Below are 14,538 nucleotides of genomic sequence, written 5' to 3'. Positions count from 1 at the left end.
AGGCAGAGAAGAGAAAACCAAAAATAACCCAACAGATAGCAACAAAAACGTTACAATGGAGTTCAGAATTTCAAAAGGAAGCAAAACGTAAAATAAACAAAAAGAGCCCAAAAACGTGAACTGTAGCTACAGAGAAAATTGAATAATAATAAAACGTGAATAATAATGAGAGAGGAGGCTACTGTTCACATAGTTACCTCCAAAAATTGAAGCTAGTGACTGCCAAGCCAGCCTTACCCTAGGGTCCTATGAGCAGAAAACGAATTGGGCCCAATAAAATACAAGTCTGACCCAAGTTCAATAAAATAGCCTAAAAACTAAAAATGAATGCTGAGGTGGAAAATGGTGCAGTGGTGACATGGCAGATGACGTGGCAGCTCCACTTGAAGTCCAAAAATTAATTCCAAGCCTAGATATTTATTAAACTGCCCTGAAAATAAAAATTGGAATAATTAGATTTAGAAAATTCAAATTAGTTAAAATAAGAATTACTGGTCCAATTAAAACCCAAATAGGAAACAATGCAAAATATAAACAATTAAGCACAAAGCAGAGATTAAAATAAGTACAGAAAGGTAAGAAAATAGGAGAAAATATTGACTCATCACTACTTCAAACACTTCTAAAAGAACACAACAAAACACGTACTGGAGTGGTGGAACAAACTGGAAAAATCTGGTCCAGCTAAGGATACTTGAAAGAAAATTTTGAAAATTTGGAAAACAGAGTTTAGAGACAGAATTAGAGATGAAAAATTTCCATTGCAAAATTTCTGTCACTAAATCCGTCGCTAAATCTGTCTCTAGCTCAATGGCTAATTTTTCTTCATTTCAAGGCCACCATTGATTCAATTTTGTCTTTGTTTTTGAATATTTTGTTGTAATTGAACATTTGGAGTGTCTTAGGTACACGACCATCTCTCCCTAGTAGATTATAACTTGCATTAGACTTGGTGAAAGTGGTCCTTGAAGGTCTTTGGTACCTATCAAGCTTTCACCTTAGGACACTGCCTAGTTAGCCTTTGAATTCAGAAATTTACATCTCTATTTGATTATTTGTTCGTCTAGATAATTCACAAGGCACAAGAAAAACAAAATTTTTCACAAATAAATTGTTTTGGTAAGGATTAACTACAAGGGGGATTAATAATTTTTACCCGAAGAGGCTTGGTTATTCAGTGGCTCTTAGTAGCTCACCTCGCTCCAAGGTTCAATTTGTATATACATAGTCCTCCAAGTACTTAGTCTAAACCTTTCAAAATTTCTTTTCAAAAATCTTTTCTTAAAGAAAAACTTTTGCCTATAATGGAAGATTTCTCTCCTCACCAAAGTGATAGTGATGCAAGTGCTTACAAAGGTTTTTCAAAGGTAGCACATGAATTAAAATCACTAAAACTTTGGAGAGAGCAAGAAGACAAAAAAAAAGATCAAAGAAAGAATTGAAAGAAAGGCTCAACTTGCAACCTTAGAGGAAGAAATTCGAATTTTAAAGCAAAAGGAAGAAAATTTACACATGAAGCACCGAATTAGAAGTGGTAGTTCCCAATCCCTTAGTTCAGCCTTAGGGGTTCCTTTTCAAGAAGAAATCCTAGCCTTAGGTGATCATTACCAACCCCCTCCTAGAAGGTCTCATAGGACACCCAAAGTTAGGAAACCCAAAGTGGATTTCCCTTACATTCATGGGAAAGATGATGTTGAAGGGTACCTTGATTGGGAAATGAAGGTTGAACAAATCTATGCTTTTCATCAAGTACGTGAAGAGACAAAGGTGTCTCTTGCCACTTTGAGCTTTCAAAGCCACGCCATGTATTGGTGGACATCCCTTGTTAGGGATAGGCATCTCCATAATGATCTTCCAATTCAATATTGGAATGAATTGATGAGTGCATTAAGGAGGAGATGCATACCCTCATACTATACTAGGGAGCTTATGAATAAGATTTAAAGGCTCCAACAAAGACACATAAATGTTGAAGAGTATAGGCAAATCATGGAGCTATACATGATGAGGGCTGGGAATAAGGAAGAAGATAATCTTACTATTCTTGAGTAGTCTCAACTTGGAAATAAGACATAAAGTGGAGCTTTTACCATATAGAGATTTAAATGACTTATTTCAACTTTGTATCAAGGGTGAAGAACAAATTTTGAGAAAAAATTTCAAGAAAGAAAGCTTTTACTCATCTCCTTATTACAAGAAAGATCACAAGAGGGAGAAACTTTTGAAAAGAAAACAATTTTTGATTCCTCCAAGAACTTAGACAAAAGTAAAGAAAAAGAAAAAGAGAAATACACCTCACACACTAGCACTAAGTCTAGTGAGATTAAATATTTTAAATGTCTTGGGAGAGGCCACATTGCTTTTCAATACCCTAACAAAAAAGTTATGATTTTAAGAGGCCAAGACATTTATAGTAGTCAAGATGAGGCTACTACTTCTTCATCTTCAAGTGAGGATGAAGAAGAAATAAGTGAGAAAGAAAAATGTGAGGTCACATACCCTTATGATGGGGAACTTATAGTAAGAAAGCTCCTCAACAACCAACCTAGTGATACACATTCACAAAGGGAGAACATATTTCACACAAGGTGTAATATTTCAAACAAAGCATGTTCTCTCATTGTGGATAGTGGCTCTTGGTGCAACTACTGTACCACTAGGATGGTTGACAAGTTAGGGTTAACTACCACACCCCATCCCAAACCTTATCAACTTCATTGGCTCAATAAAGATGGGGATATGGTAGTTAATCAACAAGTAGAGGTAGAGTTTTCTATTGGGAACTATAAAGATAAAGTTAAATGTGATATAGTTCCTATGGCCTTACTAACAAGATAACCTTTACACATAAGGGTAAAAAGTTTGTACTTCATCCTCTTTCACCATCTCAAGTGACTGAGGATCAAGTACAAATGAAGGCTAAACGTGACCAAGAAAAAGAGTTTGAAAAAAACAAAGAAAGCAAAAAAAACCCTAAAACTTAATAATCAAGAGGATCCTAGAGAGCTTAGTGTTCCTTCTCTAGAGATAGTTCAACAAAAGGAGAATCTTTTTACTAAATCTTTGGCAAAAATATCTCTTTTGATTGAACCATCTTCGTATATCCTCATTTGTAAGAGACTCACATGCATTGTCACAAGTCATGTAGATACTTCTCTACCTCTTGATATTCAAAATCTTTTAGTTGAATTTGATGATGTATTCCCTAGTGAGGGACCTAATGATCTTCCACCTTTTAGAGGTATAAAACATCAAATAGATTTTGTCCCAGGAGCTAGTCGTCCCAATAGACCAGCTTATAGGACAAATCCACAAGAAACTAAAGAGATAGAGAAGCAAGTACAAGACTTGTTGGATAAGGGTTGAGTTCGAAAGAGATTAAGCCCTTATGTTGTGCCTGTTTTATTGGTGCCAAAAAAAAAATGGAAAATGGAGGAAAAATAAGCTTTTCAGCACCAACCCTTCTATTAGAATCTTTATTGGTTGCATCCAAAGAAGGAGAAGCCCCAACAAATCCAGACATAACATATGGACAAGAATTTATAACTTCAGCTGAGCTAGGAGATGCTTGGTATGCCTTCAAAGCAGCAACAATTGCAGCCTTTTGATGGTGTCCACTAACTGCAAATTTGTTTGTGATTGCAAGAACCCAAGGAATTCCAAGAGATTTAGCTTCATCCAGGAAAATTGAGAGGACTGGCCTTTGTTGAGTATCATTTGAATTACTACATCGAGGTATGCTATGGGATAAGTTATGAACAAAAACAATCAAATCTGTCTTCCGACTTAGATCATGGATTCCAAGCCATAGTTCATCCCTGAAGCGAGAGGTTTCCACATTCAAATCCTGAAAAACAATTTATAAATTAAAAAAAAAATGCACTGTTTAACTAACACATTACGAACAGAAAGCTACACATTCTCAAGGTCAAGCTCTTTGCAATTGCAAATATGCACCTGAAAAATTTGCTTAACTACAATAATTGACGCCATCTGGTTATAAGAATATTTTTCTACAGAATTCAACTAATAAGAATATATATCCAGCTCAAGTATTTAGGTATTAAAAACACTGATAATAGCAAGCTTTGTTATCATATAACCTGTTGATTAAGATATTAATCATAATTCATTAAAACATATAATACTCGTGATATAATTCCTCACCATGGCTTCTGCAAAAAGGGGACAGACCATTGTCATACCATTAAAGTAGTAGACTGGATCAATATGACAAAACATCATAAATCAATAAAATAAGGTCAGAAAGCAAATTCTGAATGAAACTAATGCAAGAAACAGACATTCAACTGGTTAACACTGGGTTGTTTGACCCATAAAGCAGGCAATACTTCAAAGATGAAGAACATGTTGGATTTTTTTCTATGAATAATAACAATCTGAAAATAGCCAAAAATGGAAAACCTGCATATTTATTCCAGTGGAGTCACAATAGCACAAACCACCAGCAATAACTTCTCGCACATCAACCTCTGGAACCACATTCTCATTGGTGGCAGAATTCGGTTTATACTTATTCAAGACAGCCTTTAAAAGAGTAGTTTTACCAGATCCCTGAACATAAGCCAACTCATGTAGGTTATTAGAAGAATAACAATAAAAAGAGTTGAAGACACTGCCCCCAAAGAAAAAATTGTCTTTACCTCTAGCCCAACTAATCGTACTCTACGTGTTCTCACATGAACTTCTTTGGAAACAGTGGTAAAATCACTGGTGCAAAATATTACAAAATTATTTAAACTTTCTGGACGAATGAATTTATCCTTGTCAACAGGTGCTGAAATACTTGCAGTCTCAGAGTCAACAGAAGTAAAAACAGGCACCAATGAGTCTAACACAGTTTGATGCTTTGGTGGACTTCTTAATGGAGCACCAACTAATATTCTCAAACTTCTGTAACTCAGGCTGGATTCCTTCATTTTAAGAATAGTTTGGTGGAGAAGGAAAGGATTCAACTGTAGTTGAACACCTGATGAACATTAAATAAACGTCACACACCTCAAATATATGCACTGAGAAACAATTAGTGTGAAAGAGGTGGTGTTTTACACATTTCAATAACTAAGTTGCACTACAATGCAAAGATATTAATATTCTTCCATCCTACATCAGTGATCGAGGAATCTAGATTATAAATATTAAATCAGATTCACTTTTACAGATCAATGGGAAAATATTCCTAAACACCATACACATGCTTGTTCAGGAACTGCATTGTTTTAACAGAAGACAGATGTCAGCAAAAATATTCTAATAAAATTAGCTTATTGATGGCTTTGGAAACCACCTATACTCAAGCATCCATAATCTGTTATAGTTATAACTTATATGTAACAAAAGTTGTGCATGAACCAATGGACTGGAGAGTTTGTTCAAGGAGAGGAATAGGATGTATGGGAGTGGAACATCCTCCCACTCACTGAAATCCAATCCCCATGACTTAAAAGAAATATTACATACTGTTAGAAGTTATTGTTAATGTCAAGTGTTGAGAGTTAGCATTAGGAGATTCAGCTTTGAGAGTGTATGGACCCAGCCCAGGATACTGTACTATATAGTTAATCCCATTATGTATGATTCTCTCCAACTTTCTTCACATGATATAACAACCTTACTGTGGCAGCAAGAGACATATGAGACATCTCTTATGGTCCAAACCATGTAAACCTCAGGTATGAAACTTAAAGCAGAGCTCCTTAAGCAAGTAGGGATGAGTGGTGGGCCAGTGAAAATTTTCTTCACTCTTTTCAATTAAACTATTAAAGTACTGGGCTTATTTAAAATCAGAAAAACTTAGAAAATAAATAGGGAAATATCCTCTTTGTGGAAGTATTATTATAGCTGTTTTACAGGATGACAGACCCTGCTTATGTATGGAATCCATGAATGAATGCTAGTTAATGTACTCCTTTGTTTCTCTCAAAGATCTTAGTGAACTTCTAAAAACCTTGATATTTTCTAGAGCTTTAAAAGTTCATATTTCTGACCATTATAACTACTAATTCTTTGCTCTGCCTTGGACCTGCCCCATCTTCCAACCCACAAATCTGAACAGATTCAATTAGTCTTGAGAAACGTTAACAAAAGAGAAGTAAACCAATAAATGTTCTACGGGGTAATGACAATACCAGTTACCATTCACTTGAGCATGAACAAGTGTACATAAATGCAACCCAAAACAAGTAATATCAACTTTCAGAGGTTCTCCATTTTTTGCTCCTAGTCCATCATTCCATCCCAAAGGAACAATGACGTTGCAGTTCGAATAACAGGAGACTCAACTTATGACCAAGCTCCACAGTGCCAGCAGCTGCAAAACCAAGCCATTGCTGCAGATGTGGAAATTGTTGCTCAATCCCTGAGAAAGATGAGGAATCATCACTCATATACAAGTCATAGATTCTGCAACCAAAAAGGAGAAAGAAAAAGTATTACTCCTATTTGAAACACCAATTAATGATGTAGAAAAGCATTATCAAAAGCTTTACCAACCAATAATTAGCCCACTAGATTGGAATTCAAGAAGCTAAGAGGACATCCTCAAAAATATATCCAGTAGACAAGACAAATTAATTTGGACATGATATAATCTGGGGATAATGGAAGCATTTGGTCATTTAGGGTGCAATAATTTTTAAAGGCTTAAATATGTTTCAAGTTCCTGCAAATATAGCTTTGTCTCGTTTAAGTCCTTGCAAAAAAAATTGACAGTTTCAGATCCCTGACATTTACTTAGTACTCTTTTTTAGTTGCTATCATGAACTCTAGCTAGTTTAGTGTCGACATAACTAAATAAATGAAGAATATTAAGAAAATTAAGTTAACAAAGAATATTTTAAAGATAATTAGATTATTTTTAGGTGCATAATTTAATTAAGTAATGTATTTATTGCTTTATATACATAAAATAATTACATATAATTTAATTTTATATTTTTAATATATTATTAAAACTGATTCTTATAGGTTTTAATATTTTTCTTAGCTTTCAATTCACTAATATAATTTTAACATTGTACTTTTGAAGATATATATTAAAAATAAATAAATTATATTAAAATTAGTCAAAATTAATAACTTGAAATGTAAAAATAACATTAAAAGTACATCATAAGCATCCAAGTAAATTATAAAAATAAAAAAATAAAAAAAAAGTACAATGTTAAAATAAATTGAAAAGTAAGAATACAATTAAAAAATAAAAATACTGTTCATGATATATTAAAAATTTTCAAAAAAATAAAAAATAAATTATATGTAATTATCTTATTAATACAAAATAATAAATACAAGACTTTATTAAATTATGCACCTAAAATAATCTAATATCATAATTTAAAATATTCTTTGCTACCTTAATTATTTTAATATTTTCCATTTTGTTAACCTTAACCATGTCAGCACTAAATTAACCAATGATATGCATTACAAAATAACACTACAAAAATGTCATGGATCTAAAATTGACAAATTATTTTGCAATGACTAAAACAAAACAGAACAATATTTGCTTGAACTTAAAACATTTATGTCATTTTTAAACTATATAAGCACAACTTCTATTAATATAACATGATAAGAAAGATGATTACCTCTGAAATCGAGATCCATATGATTTCATTGAATGTGATTGAAATCTTTCCCTCAATTCAGTAATCACTGAACTGACCTGAAAATGTCTTTGCCAAAAGAAAGCAAACAAAATGAGAGAACTTACACTACTGTATTCATTAAGATAAAGTTGGAAAATAAATCCTGAACCTAAAACAGGACAGTGGAACTATGTCAAATATTGATAAGCAATGAAGAAAAGCTCATACCGATGTCAACTTCGAGTACTCTGCACCTGATAGAGACTCTACAGAGGAATTTCCCAATAAATAAAGCTGTCTTACATAAAACAAATTTTGATGAGTTCAAAATTAATTAAAAGAAACATAGCATAAAGAGCATATAAAAAATTGAAAAATTGAAAAACTTGTACAATAAATCACTAATTGAGGAAAAATAAAAGACATGGGATCATTTTACTCGTTTTCTATTGATCCTATACATTAAAAAATGATTTTACATTGTCAAATACATAAAATATAAATCCTGGTCGATATTGATTATATAATCCAATTCCTTACTCATTAGCTTTTTCCTTAAATACTAATCCTAAAACCACTGTAAAATGGTGGCTTTAGTGGACAAAAAGAAGGCAAGAAAACATAACAAAAGATGAAGATAGGGGAGAGTTCAGATGGGCAAGGAAACAAATGCAAGAAAGCTGCAAAAATTAGGAGAAACTAGAGCTGTCAAAATGGGCAGCCTAGCCCACCTTTTGTGTAGCCATGTTTTTGTTGCCCAACCCAGCTTGTTGACCTGTCGAGCCAAGCCAAATTGAGTCACTTTATTTTCTTAATAATTTATATGTAATTTAAAGGGAGAAGATTTTTTACTGGACTGGCCTAGAACGCTTGGCCGTCTTTTTTGGGATTAAAAACAAGAAGCCCGGCCAGGTGAGCCGATGGACTGAAGCCAATTTTGACACCTCTAGAGAAACCCAACAACATTCTCAACAGAAACAGAAAACAGAAGCAAAAATTAAGTTCTTGAGAGCGAGAATCATAGAGACAGAGGTGGGTCTTTTTATGGGTGTCAAAAAGGAAGCAAAAAATTGAGTAAAGCCTTTTAGACACGAGGAAAGCCAAGGACTGAACCAATGGCAATTAAGGATTCCATAAATCTCATTTCATTCTAATCTCTATCATATTATAGGACAAGTCAATAAACCTTTTGCATGAAGAACAATAACAATAACAATAACATGTAATAGAAATACAACAAGAACAGTAACAAAGCACAAAACTATAGAATCTATGGTGACAATAAAAGAAAACTAAAACAAATCATCAGTCCATAATATCTACCTGTCCAAATGGCACATATGAAGGTAAATAAGGCACTCGGCGCCACTTTATTTCCTCTCCAGTCATTGCACTGTTCTTTGCATCTGTTTTCCCATTAGTTTGAACCTCTAATGAATGTTTATCAGTTTCAGGGAAAGGCTTGAGTGAAATGCCATCAGAACCCTCTTGTATTTCAAGTGACTGTGGTGCAGCTACTTCCTCCTCAATCAAAGTATTAGCAAGAGAATCAGGCAATGAATTTGTTTCAACAAAACTGGTCCATCTTTCTCTGTGTTTACTAAGTTGTCTTCGTAGACCTTCCAAAGGAAGTAAGGAACTAGTCTAGAGAGTCTCCAGAATGATCTATGCACAGGACCTACCCCCAAGACCAACTGCTCTGCATCCTTGTCCTTTGGCTTCCCTATCCCTTGCTCGTGTTTTCTCAATAATGAGCTGTTAGTTTCATTTTCAGAAGGCCCTGACTTGGTCTGAGAATTATAATGGTGAAAATACGCAGGAGATAAAATTCGTGGAACCAAATCCTCCGGAATGCAGTAACTCTTGAAATAATGCTGCCAACCTTTTCTATTAACATAGCTGAAAAGAAAAGCAAAAAAAGCAAAATAACTAATAAATATCCTAGTTTTGCAGGTTTGAAAGAGATCAGAAGTTATCCAATTTAGAATCTGAGAAAAAAAGGACATCAAAAACCTACTCCTTCAAAGCAGCATTTCCAACAGGAGGTTGAGAAAATGTAATACATTTGATAGAGACATTTTCATTTTCCTTTGATGAAGATAAAGCAGCAATTACTCTCAAAATGGCAAGAGTAGCTAATGCAGCTACCTATGTAGAATATGAGGAACTTAGTATATGTAAATGTTCAAACACATCTGAAGCAATGTTTTAAAATCCAAATGGATAAATCACACTCACTGCTCCGCCAAGTGAATGACCACATAGAACAAGCTTGCATTTTTTCTTTTGAGCCAGCCTATATAATTCTAAAGCAGGTATTCCTTTAGCACGAGCCATGAAACCCTGAGAAGTAATATGAATTTTGAAGGAAATTATAGGAATCACAAGGCATAATATTTACACAAATAATATTGATCTATAACAGAATATCGGAACTAAGGTTTCAATTGTATTCTTGATTGCGATAACAAGAATATAAATAGTTTAACGGTTGAAAAATTCAAAAGAAAAAATAAAAAATAAATAAATAAAAAAGATATCCATGGAATTTAAACTATCACAAATTTACCATATAAAGAAGCAACAATCTATAAGAATTTGACAAAATGGCTAAACGTATAGGTTCCTTTACATTCTGAATATTTTCAAATTAAGTCCCTACAGTTTTGTTATTGGATCCCTATAGATTTAAAAACAATAATGAGTAAATTACACTGGCACCCACTAATGTTCTACAAAAGTGCACTAAAACCCCATGCTTTTTTAAGGTTTACACTAGCCTCCCTATAGGTCACAATATAATGTTTTTCAAATAATTAAGAGGGGTTAAAGTAATGTAGAAGGGATGCTAGTGTAATATTTTCTAAACAATTGAGAGGTTATTGTAAGGCTAGAAAAAGTAGGGAGTATCAAGGTAATTTCATGAAACTTAATAGTATGTTTAGATGGAAAATTTAAATGGAGCAATTCATTTGTTTGAAGGATTTAAAATTCTTAGAGCTGAAATACCTTGTTTGGATAGAAAATTTATAAAGAATTTTAAATTCAAGCATTTGTGAAATTCCTTAAAATAGTATAATTTCAAATTCTCCGAAAAAAGTAGAATTCGAAATTCCTTATATTTTTTTCTTATTTCACTTATATATTTTATCTTATCTCTTATCTCTTCATGTTTTTAATTATTGAATATTCAAAAATATTTTTAAAATTATTAACTATTATCTAATAATTTTTAAATTTATTAAATATTTAAAAATTAGCTAATATTTATTTTTATAAAATTTAATTTAAAAATCTCAACATATAAATATATTTTTAAAATCAATTTTATCATATGATAGAATCAAATTATCATATCCAACATAACAATTTAAAATTTAAGAAATTTGAATTGACTTATCCAAACAAAATATTTTAAGAATGATAGAATTGAAATCAAAGTAATTCAAATACCAAAAATTTAAAATTCCTTAAATTTATAAAATTCCTCATCCAAACACACCATAAGGAGTTTTAGTGTAACTTTTTCAATAATAATTAGACTGGATCCAAGGAACCCATTCAAAAGCTTTAAGAATTGGGTCTCAATTATAACTTTTAAACTATGACACCTATTTAAAGATTTCCAAAATGTACAACAGACTACAAATTAGTTTAACTGAAAAAAATATTACATTGGATTGGACAACACACTTATTTACCCTATGAGCTGCAGGTTTGTATTTCCGTTGTTTAGACCTTGATTGTAGAGGATTCCACATAGTCTTTTCCTTTTGGGTTTTCATCCTTGTCAGATTCAGTCGATGCATGTTGGTCAGATTCCTCAACAGCATCATCATGAAAGATGGCACCTTGAAGTATGTTTGCAGCAGCAATTACATCCCTTTCAGAAAAATAAAAAGGTAAAGATTGTTTAAGTTGTAAAGATTTTAAAGGCTGACACAAAGATTCATATGAAAAACTCACTTGTATTGTTTTGTTCCTATAAAGGAAGCAAATAAAGTGTCTCCTGCCTCAGCTAACAAATACCTGTGACAACATAATCAGACATTTATGACACTAACAGCAACAACAATCAAGTCTTTTCCTATAATAGGTGATGCCCCAACTTTTTCTCTAATGCATCTATTCCTAATCCTATCTTGTGGTCTAGTATGTTCATTCATCCGATGCAACATTAAATTCCTGCTACATTGAAATTTGAAAGTATTCTTGTTTGCTTTCTCTCTTAATCATGAGCAAATATCTTTAAGTTATAAATAAACGCCAAACCCCTCCTCTATTTCATCCACTGCATAAGTATGATAAAAGAAAAGAACCCTAAGCAAAACAGTCCATAAAATTTTAACCCTATACTACATAATCTTTTACAGTCTAAAAAGAAGAAACATAAACAAAATACTTCAATGCACAATTCAATTTTGATATTTTTGAGAGAAAATTGAACAACCTAACTAACTGGTAACCAATAAGGTAATTGCAATTATTTAAATATTTCTTCTGGGCAATTTGTGCTGTCAAGGAATTCAAATGTTAGATTGTGAAAAACACCAAAAAGAGCAAACTAAAACAACTTCATTCAAAAAAAATTATTAAAAATAAAGTATACAACCAATTTATATCCAAAGATCCAAATAGCCTCTTCTTTTACCCCAAAAATACAATTCAAGCATATTATAGCATCAATGAGAATGTTAATAAAGAATAAAAGCCTCCCAATATCAAAATATTTAATGGCATATGAGCACTTACGCAATTAATATAAGATCAGTGGAATAACTAAATTGTTTAAAGAATGAATGAAAAGTGAAAACCTATGAGGAACATGATCTGATGAAGGTTGCACCCGCTCCAAAGCAACAACTTGTCCACCAAAATCAGCCTTAAATTTATTTACAGCTCGAATCATCTCAGCAGCAGGTCTCTACGATATAGGAAAGTGACAAAAAAAAGTGAGTAACAAGTTGATTTTAACTAACTATTGAAGCAAGCATAGTTTCCATGAAAACTTTAATGAGTAAGTTGTTACAAGCATCTGTTAATTCAAAGATGAGAGAATAGCATCATATACCTTGTAGACGCACTCGGAGAGGACCATGCAACAGAGAAGGTCCTGCAAATCGGAGACGGAGTCGGCCTTAAGGGCGAGCCAGAGGGTCCTGAGGCGGAGGTACTCCTCCTGGATCCGCTTCTTGTGCTCGCGCTGGGAAGCCCAGGGCCACTTCATGCGCCACTGGAGTGGGCCCCACGACGCCTTCAGGCCCAACACCTTCGCCCCCTGGTCCCTGATCCACGGCTCCACGCGCCTCTGGATGAACTCCATAGCCCTAGATAATTCACTCCACCCCCTACCACAACCCAACACAAGATCCCAGAAGATACAATACAGCCTCAAGCAACCAACAACAATCAACTATATACAACAAAATATGCTACTATAAGGTAGCCTACAAAAAAAAAAACCAACTCTAGGCACCTCCTGTGGCTTCTAGCAGCTATCTTCCAGCCTATCCCTGCCCTGCTCCCATACATCATCGTATGATCATCATAGTCCAAACCACATGGAAACATGTAAGGGCAAGCTAGAGATAATAAATGACTCATAGTAATTAAATATGCAACACAACAACTATATAATCATCTTCACATCCGACATAGAAGGCAAACAACACATATACTAACTTGATTCAACATATCAACACTGACCAATACTTAAACATAACTACTGTACAAACAATTAGAATAGTTAACATATTCATCATAACAACAACCAACACGTGTATTACACACCTCTCAACAAACACGTGTTTAAAAGCAACTTAGAACACAGGTAATCTAGTGACGCTAGCATCATCATCAACTTGTTCAACATACAACGCACAACACTTTAACAACACACATCTCAATAACACCTTCACATCACATCAACACATCCAACTCATATCATCACAATATCAACTTATCAACACATATACGTCGTCACGCATTTCAACTTGGAGATCTCCTACAACTGAGGTTAAGCAGGCTAAGTGCCTAGGTCCTACCGAACTGACAACACAGAACCTTTTTGGGCTTGCTAGGTAAACAACAAATTTGGATATCAATCCACAATATGATAACGGTTTCTCAGACTTTGCCACTTAAACAAGGAAGTATAGTATTTTGTCAAGATAGAAGAACTGGCTTTAGGCTTACCACGACATTAGCTAGCTCAACTAAGCCACCTATGGAATTAGCCTACTGACTATCCTCTAAATACTACAACCCTCCAATACTCGGTTAGGAACTAAGTTCCTGACTTCGTACTTTACTCAAGTTTGGCTGCTTGTAATCGGTATAGCTCGACCTGACCCCTATACCGTGGTCGCTTCATACACGTGTGTCTCGACCTTGCCCACACACGGGATCAACTACTAGAGGAGAACAACACAACGTCCACCCTAAGGGAAAACTTCCCAAGGAGGGTTTTTCAACAATTTGGGCTCTTAGAGCACACAACACTTTTAATCCACACAATGAGATAGTAACTTTGAAAACATCTCCCCTAGTCCTAGTGATCAACAACTCGTCATCACAATCAACACAGGTTTCATCTCATCATCTCAATTATCAACTCATTTCAACTTTAAACAACACAGTCAACTCAACAGCTTATTAGCTCAACTCAGAATTTACAGCTCAATCATCATAAAGTTATATCTTTTCAACACATGGCACAACCTACAACTTTATAGCAACATACAACTTTCCTCTAACAACTTAGCAACACAATATACTAATAAATTCTATATAAATCTCAACACATCTACACACTTCACATCTTGCTTCTCACAACTCACAATATTATCATCATGCACTTCACAACTCTCAACTAGATCGTCTCATTATGTTTCGCAAAAATAGTCCACACATAACATATATCAAC

At 33.8% G+C, this 14,538-nt stretch overlaps 1 non-coding gene across 1 annotated transcript; it reads right to left on the bottom strand.

Moving 5' to 3' along the window:
- Nucleotides 1-7: 7 nt before the first annotated feature.
- Nucleotides 8-12,988, bottom strand: LOC109813782 (uncharacterized). The gene is made up of 14 exons (XR_014428434.1): nucleotides 12,685-12,988; nucleotides 12,428-12,537; nucleotides 11,580-11,642; nucleotides 11,315-11,496; nucleotides 9,852-9,956; nucleotides 9,631-9,761; nucleotides 8,937-9,512; nucleotides 7,842-7,907; nucleotides 7,614-7,690; nucleotides 6,150-6,423; nucleotides 4,665-4,990; nucleotides 4,426-4,575; nucleotides 3,461-3,847; nucleotides 8-425 (listed from the first exon to the last, which is right to left on the bottom strand). It is a non-coding gene; the product is annotated as an uncharacterized LOC109813782 (transcript).
- Nucleotides 12,989-14,538: the final 1,550 nt, after the last annotated feature.

This window comes from Cajanus cajan, chromosome 8, assembly GCF_000230855.2.
Source record: "Cajanus cajan strain Asha chromosome 8, NIPB_CcT2T_4, whole genome shotgun sequence".
Lineage (NCBI taxonomy): Eukaryota > Viridiplantae > Streptophyta > Magnoliopsida > Fabales > Fabaceae > Cajanus > Cajanus cajan.
The sequence above is the reverse complement of the archived record's forward strand: the minus strand, read 5'-3'. Positions and strand labels throughout refer to the sequence as shown.